The sequence below is a fragment of the Trichechus manatus genome, unplaced genomic scaffold, assembly GCF_000243295.1.
Source record: "Trichechus manatus latirostris isolate Lorelei unplaced genomic scaffold, TriManLat1.0 scaffold00022, whole genome shotgun sequence".
NCBI classification, from domain to species: Eukaryota; Metazoa; Chordata; class Mammalia; order Sirenia; family Trichechidae; genus Trichechus; species Trichechus manatus.
Window position 1 is genome coordinate 13,079,306 of NW_004443958.1, and position 7,892 is coordinate 13,087,197.

At 47.6% G+C, this 7,892-nt stretch overlaps 1 non-coding gene across 1 annotated transcript; it reads right to left on the bottom strand.

The window, feature by feature from the left end:
* Positions 1 to 2,349: 2,349 nt before the first annotated feature.
* TRNAG-UCC (transfer RNA glycine (anticodon UCC)) lies at positions 2,350 to 2,420 on the bottom strand. Its single transcript has one exon. It is a non-coding gene; the product is annotated as a tRNA-Gly (tRNA).
* Between the last annotated feature and the right edge of the window lie 5,472 nt (positions 2,421 to 7,892).

A 7,892-nucleotide genomic window follows, 5' to 3' on the forward strand; every position in this document is an offset into this window, starting at 1 on the left:
CAAAAGGCATGGTACCCAGGGCCCATGTTTTAATTTCTTTTAAAATCAGAAGAAAAAATGAGTATAATAATAATGAATATGTAATAATGAATCCGGCCAGTACTGCACTCATTTTTATGCCAATGTAGTTGTAAAATATAGTTTTTAATTTTTTTTTGGAAGAAGGGGCCCATGGAGACAAAATGTCTAGGGCCTGTGAAAGTCAAAATGAGACCCTAACAATGAGGAGGCCCAGGGAGCAAAGAACATGTTCTTTCCTTGCACTCCTTGAAGGGGATGTTTGGGACTAATCAGCTACTTTAAACAGATTGCAAAAATGGCCACAATTCTTTGTAGCCCTTCTTACTAAACAAATCGAGTTATTTAACCACCCCTTGAATCTAGACTGGCCTTAGGACTTTCTTTGACCAATAGATATGGTAGAAGTAACAATGTGTGAGTTCCAAGCCTGGGTCTCAAGAGGTCTTACAGCTTCTACTTTCTATTTTTGGAACTCTGAAACCTTTGTGTGAACAAACCCAGGCTAGCCTGCTGGATGGTTAGGAATGCTGGCCCAGTTGCCCCTGTTAACCTGACAATGATCAAACAACCTCCTGAAGCAGAGCTACCTAGCTGACCCATGAACACTGAGTGAGCCCAGCTGACCTCAGCAGAAGAACCACCCAGCTGAGCCCAGCCCAAGTTGCTGACTCACAGAATTTTTAGCTAAATAAATATTTGTTGTTTTAAGCCACTATGTTTTGGGGTGGTTTGTTATGCAACAGAAGCCTAATTGATCCAGCTGCCTTCTGCCCTGAGGAAGGGCTTGTGAATGAGGAGGGAGAGGCTGTCCTCTTCTCACTTATGCAGGCTAATGGGTGAGTAATCAGCTAGGCCAGTGTTGTTCAGCAGAAATGTATTGTGAGCCATAAATGTGAGCACATATGTAATTGTAAATTGTCTAGTACATTTTTAAAAAGTAAAAATAAACAAGAGAGATTAATTTTAGTAATATATTTTATTGAACCCAATATATTCATGATATTAATATTTTAAAGTATAATCAGCATAAAAATTATTAATGAGACTTTTACATCCTTTTATTCATGTTAAGTCTTTGAAATCCAGTGGGTATGTTATACATACTGCACACTTATAGTGCAACTCAGTTTAAATATACAAATGGCCAACAAGCACATGAAAAGATGCTCAGTGCCATTAGTCATTGTTGTTGTTTGCTGCTATCAAGTCGATTCTGACTAATGACAACCCCATATGTGCAGAGTACAACTGTATCATGGGGTTTTCAAAACTGTGACCTTTTGAAAGCAGATCACCAGGCCTGTCTTCCAAGGTGCCTTTGGGTGGATTCAAACCACCTGCCTTTCAACTAGTAATCTAGTGCTTAGCCATTTGCTCCACCCGGAATAGGCACAACTCAATTTGGACTAGCCACATTTTAAGTGCTCAGTAGACTTTTAAGGCTAAAAAAACAAACCAAGTCAGTTATCATCGAGTCGATTCTGACTCATGGCGACCCCGTGTGTTTTCAGAGTAGAACACCTCATAGGGTTTTCATGACTGTGATCTTTCAGAAGCATATCACCAGGACTTTCTTCCAAGGCATCTCTGGGTGGGCTCAAACTGCCAAGCTTTGATTAGTGGCTGAGTGCTTAACCGTTTGTGCTGCCCAGGGACTCCTCTCTTATGGCTAGTAGCTACCATATTGGTTAGCATAGATCTAGGCTAGTGCTTCTGCATATTTGGATTTCACTAACCAGTCAACATTTTCTTGAAATTTTGAGGACCACTATTTCCACATTTTTATTTAAAAAAGCAAACACCCCAACAACTACCGTCAACTAACACCGTCACTTCATAAAAGAATGAATCTTCTGATGCTCCCAAACATAGAAAGGACGTGATCTCAGATAAAATACATCTTTAAATTGAATACATTTAGCTCTCAGGAAAATTTACTACGCTCATTATTTTCCTTATATTGCCACATATGAGAGAAAATTTTGCCCTTTTTTGCAACCACAGGTGATAAAACCCACGGATCTTATCCAGTGGTCCTTAGAATCACCTGGAGGAGCTCTAAAGGTATCAATGCCCCACTCTAGATCAAGTACGTCTCAACCTCTGAGGGAAAACTGTGTTGTTATTGTTAGTTGCTTTTGAGTCATGGCCCCCATGCACAATGGGATCGGACTATTGTGATCCACAGGGTTTTCATTGGCTAATTTTCAGAAGTAGTTCTCCAGGCTTTTCTTCTTAGCCCATCTTAGTCTGGAAGCTGCTGAAACCTGTTCAGCATCATAGCAACACAAGCCTCCACTGACAGATGGGTAGTGGCTGTACATGAGGTGCATTAGCCAGGAATCGAACCCAGGTCTCCTGCATGGAAGGCATGAATTCTACCACTGAACTACCAATGCCTCAAGCAGGCATTCTCCCCCAACGAAAAAAACACTGCCATCACATCGATTCCAACTCATAGCAACCCTATAGGACAGAGTGGAACTGCTCCAAAGGGTTTCCAAACAGCAGCTGGTGGATTCAAACTGCCGACGTTTTGGTCAGCAGCCAAAAGCTAAGCGCTGTCTTTCCAAAGATTTGTGTGGTCTGGGTTGAGAGCAATTGCTTTAGTCCAAAAATTTAACTCCTTTATTTTGGATATGAGCAAACTGAGGCCAAAAGTAAGTTTGTGCCAAAGCTGGGAGGAGGACCAAGAAGTCTGGGCTCCCAGGCAAAGTGCCGCTACGCCACCCTTACTCATTAAGCAAGGAAGTGATGAACAGGGCCCAGGGACTTCCCTGGGTTTGTAGAACGGTAGCTCTTGTGGAGCTAGCTAGTGAGATCAAAGTGAGCAGTGTGCAGAGCGGAAAGTGCTCACAGAGGAAAGGGTCAGATTTTGTACGGAAGTTTACAATCCTGAAACAGCACAGACTCACAGCAAACCTCCACCTTGAAAACCTAATGACTTCATTCCTGGTATTTCTTTTGACTCATGCACAGTGGTGACTTGTTACCTCTGGGAGAGATGGAGCAATCCAAGCTGGGTTTTCCCTAACAAGACTCCTGATAGTAGCTTGAAATGAAGGAGACTCCAACAGACTCCGTTTGTATCTGTGACGCTGGCTCTGTCACTTGCTAGCAGTGTGACCTTGAGCAACTTACTTCATCTCTCTGGAAGAGTTCCTACATCATAGGGTTCTCGATGCATGAATGCTTAGCCAGAGCCAGGCAGGAGGTAAGTTTCCAATAAATGATAGCTACTATTATCATGTTAATTATTTTACAAATATGGCTTATTACGTGCTGGGTACTGTTTTAAGATCTTAATAACTATGAACTCATTTATTCCTCATTACAACCCTATGAGATGACCACTATGATTATCTCCATTTTATAGATAGGGAAACGGAGTCACAGAGTGGTTAAGTAACTTGCCAAAGGTCACACAGCTGGTTAGGCAAGACTCTAGAATCCTTACTTTTAACTGCTCCCTGAGGCTACCTATGTTGTTCTTTCCTTCCCTCCTTTTCTGCCTTTTGGGCCCTTCCTGAGTGCAGACATTGGCCTGCAGGAGGCGGTGGCCACAGGGAGGAATGAGAAGTAGGCCAGAGGGGAGAAAAGAGGCAGGATCTAGGAGGGGCTATGTTTTAGTTATCTAGTGCTGCTGTAACAGAAATACAGGCAGTCCCCGGGTTACGAAGGTCTGACTTACGGACAACCCATACTTAAGAGCAGACTGCCATAAAGCCTGTTACCACAAGTGGATGGCTTTAACAAACAGAAATTTATTTTCTCACCATTTAGGAGGCTAGAGGTCCAAATTCAGCATTTGGCTCTAAGGGAAGGCTTTCTCTCTGTCCACTCTGGGGGAAGATACTTGTCTCAGCTTCTGTAGCCTCTGTATTCCCAGGTTCCTTGGCGATCTCCACGTGCAGTCTATTTTTCCCCTATTTGTGCTTGCTTCTCTGTGCTAATCTGCTCTTTTTATAACTTAAAAGTGGTTAAGTTTAAGACACACCCTACACTGATAGGATCTCATTAACATAACAAAGAAAACCCTATTCCCAAATGGGATTACATCCACAGGTATAGGGTTTAGGAATCCAACACATATTTTCAGAGGACACAGCTCAACTCATAACAGGCTAACAGCTGCTGAACTCCTGTGCTGTGCCAGGTATGATGCTGGGTGTTTTGGGAATAAGGTCTCATTCCATCGGCTTGTGCCGGGCCATGGTGGGAGGCTGGTACTTTATCTCACTTTACAGATGAGCCAAGGGAGGCTTCGAGAAGTTAACTTGCCCTCTGCTGTGGGCAGAGCTGGGAAGCCGCCTCTGAAGAGGCTACACAGGCATGCGTGGAGCTCTGTGGGGAAGTGGCCTCTGGCCTGTCCTTCTCTGCCTCCTCCTTTGCATCCAAGAAACCCTCAGTCCAGCCATGGCTGAGCACTGCTGGGGAGGAAAGAGAGCAGAGAGGGGCAAGACTGTGGATGGGAGAGTGCTTGTGGGCGGCCTGTGCTATTCTTCTCCAAGAGCTGCCCCATTCCACTGTTGGTGGCCAGGGAGCCATCCATGCATCCCCCTCTCCCTCCCTCACTCCCTCTCCTTCCATCCGTCCACTCATTCATGCATTCATTCATCCTTCCTTCCCTCTATCCTTTCCTTCCTTCCATGCATCCATCTACCCATCCTTCCCTCTATCCTTTCTTTCCTTCCATGCATTCATCCATCCTTCCTTAACCCTCCCCTCCTCTCTCCTTTCCTTCCCTTTCTATCAACAAAAGGTGCCCTACTGAATGAACTAGACGTGATCACTGGCCTGATGGCACTTGCAGTCTGGTGGGAGTTGAGAGTAGGCACTAAACAAATAAAAGCACAAATAATTTCCGTAACTAGTCAGTGATATAAAGGAGCTGTGATCACTAGAGGTTGAGCACGAGGGAGAGAGTAACGCAGCTGTTTTAGTTTATAGGTTCAGGGTAAGTTTCCCTGGGGAAGTGATGTTTCAGCTAAAACCTCAAGGAAGAGTGAAAGTTGGCAGGAGAAGAGCTGGAAGATGAGGAAGATGCTCCTGGAAGAGGACTCAGAATGTGCAAAGGCCCTGGGCAGAAAGTGTCTGCCACTTTTGTAGAGAGAAGGCGTGGCTGAAGCATGATGAAGAGATACGAAGATGAAGTTAGAGTAAATAGGGGCCAGCCAAGCAGCCTGGGAGGGTTTGGGATTTTATTATACTGGAGGAGTTTAATGTTATGCTAAATGCTCAGAGAAGCAGCATGTGGCCGGCCCACTGAGCAGAGCCATCCTTCTAGCTCTCTTTCCCTCCTTTTGGCTTTACCCTGAGCCCTTGGGATCCACCTAGGCTCGGCACCCTTGATCATCTGTGTTTTCTGCGCACACGGTGGGAGTGTGGCTACCTTTTGGCAAGTGGCAGTGCCTGCTTTAAAGCCCATGCCACGTCATTCCATCGCTGAGGCCACTTGTCATGGCCTTGCAGGGGCACACAGCAGTACTGAGAGCATCTGTGAGTCTGGGATCAGTCCTTCCTTCCACAAATGTTGTTCTATCGTCAGTCCCTCAGGCTCGCCCTCCCAGAGAACTCTGGGTTCCACAGATCTGGGTTCTCCAGTGAATCTGGTTCTCAGCCTGCCTACAGCTTCCTAGGTTGCCTGAGGCCCCGCGCCCTCCCACTGCCCACAGGCACCATTGCAAATCTCTTCCGTGGCTGGCAGGCTCTGAATCACCACCCCTGTCCCCCACCTGCCCTGTCTCCCAAGTCTGGCCCAGGGAAGGCGTTTGTAGAACATCCCCGGTGCCTGGCAGAGGTGGCCTCAGTCTTCCAGACAAGGTGGGGCTCGGCATTGCTGGCTCTGGAAGGGGACACCATGTGTTCCCAAGAATCCCCTCTTCCCCATCTGCACCCTCTAGCCAGGAACTGCCCCATGCAGCAGCCTCTGTGTCCCGAAGTTACTCAGGTTCATGAGCATGGAGAGCACAACGGGCCACAATCAACCTAGTGTTTCCCGAGAGGAACCCTCAGAAGGTCCGGCTCTGAGTCACCCTCAGGGCTGTTCCAGAGAAGGCTCAGCCTCCTCCCCCACCCTGTCCTGGGAAGTGGCTCAGACCCCTCCTCCTGGATTTCTGTGGGAAGAGAGGCAATAGCGCATGGTGGGTTAGGAAAAAAAAAAATCTATTGCAGTCAATTCCGACTCTTAGCAACCCTATAGGACAGAGTAGAACGGCCCCACAGGGTTTCCAAGGAGCAGCTGATGGATTCAAACTGCTGACCTTTTGGTTAGAAGCCGTAGTGCTTAATCACTATGCCGCCAGGGCTCCACACGGCAGTTAAAATCTCGGGCTTTGCGGACAGAGGGATGCCGGACGGGTCCCAACTCTGTCACTCACCGGCTGTGTGACCTTGGCCATTTAACGTAACCATTCTGAGACTCAGCCTCCTCAGGATGGAAAGGACAGTGAGTCCCACCTAGAGGCTTTTGTGAGGTCTGAGTGCAGCCACACCTGCAGAGGGCCTGCCACATGGAAGGGCCCACGCAGGAAGGCCACGTCCATGACAACGACGATGATGATGATGACAGTCAGGAAGTCCTCTGCACGTATGGAGAGCTGACTGAATGGCCCAGGGACCGCTGGGAATGTCCTCAGTGCCTCCCCCAAATCTGGCTAGTGCTCAAGGTCAGGTGACACAGTGGAATCATGGCTGCTCTGGAGTGTGTGGGCTCAGGCCTCTGAGCACTGCCCTGCCTGAGTGGGAACCCACCTGGGGAACATGAAAGAGCTAGGACTCCAGGAGTGACAGGGAAAGGGGCTCTTCCTGAGAGAAACTGCTGCTTCTGCTCCCAAAGTCAAGGTGGAGGCAGGCTGTCCACAGTTTCCCCCAATTACTGCTGAAGCACCCACCAATCCCTGGCCCTGCTGGTGTCAGTGCCCCTCCCTGGGTGAGGGCAGTTGTCCCTCACTTCAGAGGGGTGTCTCGTGGGTGAGCACAGCGATGTCTTAGTCTACCTAGGATTCTCTGCTCCTGACGGCAGGCTTTGGGGGCTGAGATGGAAAAGTAAGCTGGCAATGGGTGGGGGCTGGAGAAGGTACATTTCTGAGCAGTTCTGAAGCCCTGGGGACATAATGGTTAAGAGCTACGGTTGCTAACCCAAAGGTCAGCAGTTCAAGTCCACCAGCTGCTCATTGGAAACCTATGCGGGCAGTTCTACTCTGTCCTACAGGGTCGCTATGAGTCAGAATCGACTCGATGGCAACAGGTTTGGTTTGGTTTTATTCAAAAAGCAAAAAGGGCATTGGTGGTTCATTGGTAGAATTCTTGCCTTCCACACTGGAGACCCGGGTTCAATTCCCAGCCGATACACCTCATGCATAGACACCACCTGTCTGTCAGTGGCGGCTTGCGTGTTGCTATCATGCTGAACAGGTTTTGGCAGAGCTTCCAGAGTAAGACGGACTAGGAAGAAAGGTCTGGGGATCTACTTCCAAAAATCAGCCAATGAAAATCCTATGGAGCACAACGGCTCTATCCCCAACCGATCATGGGGGTGGCACAGGACCGGGCAGCATTTCATTCTGTTGTGCGTGGGGTCACCATGAATCAGTGCCAACTCAATGGCAAGGTCTGTCAAGGCAACGGACGAATTCAAAAAACATGTATTGAAAACTTACTGCGCATTTTCTCATTTAATCATTTGGACAACTCTGCAACAAGCCCATTTTACAGAAGAGGAAACTGAGGCTTGGAATTAAGAGATTTGCGCCAGTAGCAGAGTCTGGGCTGACCTCAGGCTCCTCCTACTCATTGATGATGCCACCATTGAGCTGTAGCTTAAATCTCACTGAAATGTCAGAACAAAACTCATGTCCAACCCCGGAAAG